This window comes from Colossoma macropomum, unplaced genomic scaffold, assembly GCF_904425465.1.
Source record: "Colossoma macropomum unplaced genomic scaffold, Colossoma_macropomum, whole genome shotgun sequence".
Taxonomy (NCBI): Eukaryota; Metazoa; Chordata; class Actinopteri; order Characiformes; family Serrasalmidae; genus Colossoma; species Colossoma macropomum.
The window spans coordinates 30,204,667-30,208,914 of record NW_023494793.1 but is presented as its reverse complement, the minus strand read 5'-3'; positions in this window follow the sequence as shown (position 1 = coordinate 30,208,914).

Genomic DNA, 4,248 nt, shown 5'->3' with positions numbered 1-4,248 from the left:
TCCAACCACATGTTCTACCAGTTTTTTGTGTAGTGTAGAACTACAATCCACAATCACTGCAAACAAAGTTAGTGACATTGTTACTGTGCCTAAAAAAAGAGACTGAGCAGTCTCTACATACAGTATCAGTAAAAGCTGTACCTGTAAAATGTAATAAAACATGCATGCAGAGAAGTTAATAATATGATGGATCTGGATCTATCAATCACATGACCTACAACAGATTATGTAGCACAGTTATTTAACTGCAAACACTAAACAGCTAGAATATAAGTGACACTGAAATACTAGTGACACAGAGACATCCCAACTATAAAAAATTAACTGTGTAAGAGACTACTGTTTAGGTTTTAACCACTGAATAGCAGGGAGATTCACTCGCAGAGGTCCCTGAATATTCTGGTGTACCTGCTGTTAGGATGAAGCATCTGAACCAAAAATATCCACTACATACCTTGACGGATGTGTAATCGATTTCATTACATGGAAGATGCTGGAAGTGATCTACATTTTCTGCCAGACACATGAGGGTTACGGGGGTCTGCACCTGGAAATTGCAACGAGGTTAAACGCTGCTACGGCTGTCGCGGCACCTACCTCATCGCTCTGATGCAGGGGCATCCTGGCTGTTCAAAGCTCCATATCCTGAGGAGCACATGCGACATTGTTTCGTTCAGATTGCGTGTCCTAGCGAGAGTTACTACAGAATATTCGTGGCCTCTTTCGAGTGATCTCCCTGAGATCCTTAAAATGATCAGCTATTATATCATATGGTTTTTCATTCTTTTATAGGGTTCAACTAAGAGAGTTAGTTTAGATTCTCTCTCATTTTAGCAGTCTGTACAATACTGACCAGTTTGGTTAATATATTGTCCAGGAAGGCAGTGGAGTGCGGTGTTGCTTTTCTGCAGTTCTTGCCGTGTGTTTCTATACAGTAATACCCCGACAGAGGCTCACACAGAGCGTCTGCAGATGACTGACATTCTTGTTTTGTTCTTAATCCATACCTGAAGAAAGAAAATGAATATAAAGAATAATAAATAAGCAGGTATGTTCTTTTAAATGACCCCTAAAACAGCTCATAGGTAAACAGTTTATATGTTTTTCAGCTCCATAAGCTGAACTCCCATCCTAACTTTGAGAGGGTTCCTATGAAATAAATTGCTGCATAGCGATTTCAAAACAAACAACAAAAAAACAACAAACTTTATAGATCTTTTAAAGGTACATAAGGTGTGGCTCCTGTAACACTGACAGTATAAAGGAATGCACACTATTTAAGAGTAAAACATATTTAATCATTTATTTTAACCCTCCCGCTATCCAGTTTGACCCCAGCAATTAAAACCACTGGAAAATATCAGAGTTCTGGGGGAATTCCGTTTTCCCCTCCTGTCATGGAACTATCTTGGCTCTTGCACTACAGGTTTGGTTATGTTAGGCTAGAGTCCTAAAGCAGAGGGAAGTTTTTGAAGATTATAAAATTGCATGTCACTTAAACAACCAAAACGAATGTGTGTAAAATGTTGATGTTTCTCATGTTTTAAACAGCTAAACCGCCTGGGTTCAACACTGATGTGTACAAAATGTGTACAAGACACGGAAAACATCATGTTAATTGTATGTTTACTCATTTGTCCCCATCAAATAGGAAAGGTCATTAAATATGAAGCAAAAAAGTGTCAATCATTTATTTACAGATGATAAACACTGAATAGGGTCAAATTAACCCCGAAGATAATAGAAGGGTTAAGAATAAAAAGGCTAAGACATTTTTTGCATAGAGTTTTTTCCAAAGTGTTATAGCAAAAAAGTTACAGGAAATAAAATCTTTACCTTCATCACACACAGTGCAGGAGAGCACTTTATCAATCCACTTGGAAAATCAATGTATGTGGACTGACTGCATTGCACACACGTTGTGCTGGAATCTCCTGAGCAGTGTTTATATACACGGTGTCCTGAAACACAGCAGTCCACTCTCAAGCTTACAACATGTACAGTTCTCAACTAAGTCAGTGACTATGCTTGATAAATATATTGCATTGAACATAAATGTGAATATTTCACTCGTATATGCTGTTACAGAACCACTGCAATGTTCCCACATTGTTATTTACAGCTTCATGAAAATAGCATCATAAAATCTAAATCTAATAAAAATGTGATGTCTTACCTGCAGAACACATTGGGCAGCACTCGCCATTAATTTCGTACTCAGCACTACCACACGCTCTGCAGACCATTATGGCAGTGAGTTTTAATATGCTAAACTTATGATGAAGGAATCATATAAGAGCATGGCAGTCCCCTCTCGCGGGAAGGAAACTGTTTTTCTGAAGTACACTGAAAGAGACAAAAAGAAAATGTGATGATGGAGGCAAAAAGAAGCAGCTTCTCAAAATGAAATGAATCTCATTGCACGTATCTGTGAACACAATAATGAAAATAAAAGCAGTTTTGTCAGCAAGATTTTAGAAAGTTGATCAGCTTATATATCCTCAGAGTCCATCTGTCTGAAGCTCTCACCCCACCCACGCTTGACAGCTTCACTCAGAAAATGACATTTTAATCAGTGAGATTTGATCAGAAGTTTTAATCAGTGTCACTGTTATTATTATTATTATATTATTATTATTATTATTATTATAATGCTTAAACCTGGGCCAGGATTCATTGGCTGCACACCACCCCCCACCCTCACCCCCACCCCGCCACATAAAAATAATGTTAATTTTATTTATTAACATATCCCTATTACACATGTTTAGGTCATTCATAATATTTTGTGTATTTCAGTGATATCTGTCATTGATATTGCTTAACAAATGCATGTAAGTCAGTGAACTAAGTTGTGTTGTGTGTGTTTCGATGAATTTAAGCCGTCAGATTTACTTCATAGGTCTTTGTTTGGTCATGTAATCTTGTAAGACTCAACATCTTTCCCATTGGCTCCTGGCATCCTATTGCATATTGTCTTACTAGTTTTACTTGTTTTATACACCCTCTTCATGTTGTTGTTTGGCTTACCTTCTATTGTGTGTGCATTTTTCTTATACTGGTGTTTATTCTTATGGTTCACTGACTAGCTGCCTTAATGTTGGCTATAATTACAAGTTACCAGGTAACCTACTGCTATAAGTAGGTAACTTATATACTGCTATGAGTGTAACTGTACAACAGCTGAGTAGCTCCAACTTAAACCTATACCTTGTGTCCTTTTCTACTTTAATTAATAAAACATAGCTACATTATTTTGAATATTACTTAATTACCCATCTTAAAAGCTTCTTAATACATTGCATGGAACCACTTGACATACATTTTTAAGTAAATCCAACATTTCATTGTTTTGAGTGTTTTGTGCATTTTAGCACAGCTACTAATAAGAATGTGACGATATCTGTTCCTACAAAGTGTGTGTGTATTTGTAATTTACTGCCTACATTTGTAATACTTGAAGCACTGCATTATATAGTGCCGGCTCTAAATATAAGCGATGTAACAGCATAACCATTGGGGCCACTAAGTTCTGGTTATTACTGTGCTATTATGTTGTCTAAGATGCTCAACGTATGCATCTGGAGATGAAAAACAGAAAAGAAATAAGAGAAAATGAAGAGAAGAACCATGCAGATAAAGTTATGGGTTTTGTGGCGTTATTGTCCATTTGTTTTGGCCTGTTGCACACAAGAAATAGTTGATCTGGTATGGAATTCTCTTTGGATCAAAATAAATGGATTTCATTCATTGAAATATATTTTCATTTTGTTGTTCACCCTGAGGACTCATGGCTGTTGTGCCAAGTACAACTCGAACCACATTATCAAGTACGCAGACAGCAAACAACGATCAGCAACAACAACGACTCGACCTTCAGAGAGGAAGTGAACCAACTCGTCATTTAGTGTGACAGTAACAACTGGTCACTGAATGACAACAAGACAAAGGAAATTATTGTCGAAGCACATGGGCACTACAGAGAACATCCTGACCAGCAGTCTCCCAGTCTGGTATGGCAGCTGCACCACCACAGAACAGACCATTTTTTTGTTCCTGTATGTATATTTTATGTCTGCCTATGCTATCTCATATGTCTATGTGCATTTGCCTTTATGCTATATTTATGTTGTATCTGCACATCGGAGCTCTGGCCACTCAAATATTTTGCCAGAGCAGTGTGCCATCCCTTTTGGAGTACTGGAGAAATTCTTGTTGGTGACATACTGAATACTGCTTACTACTTTT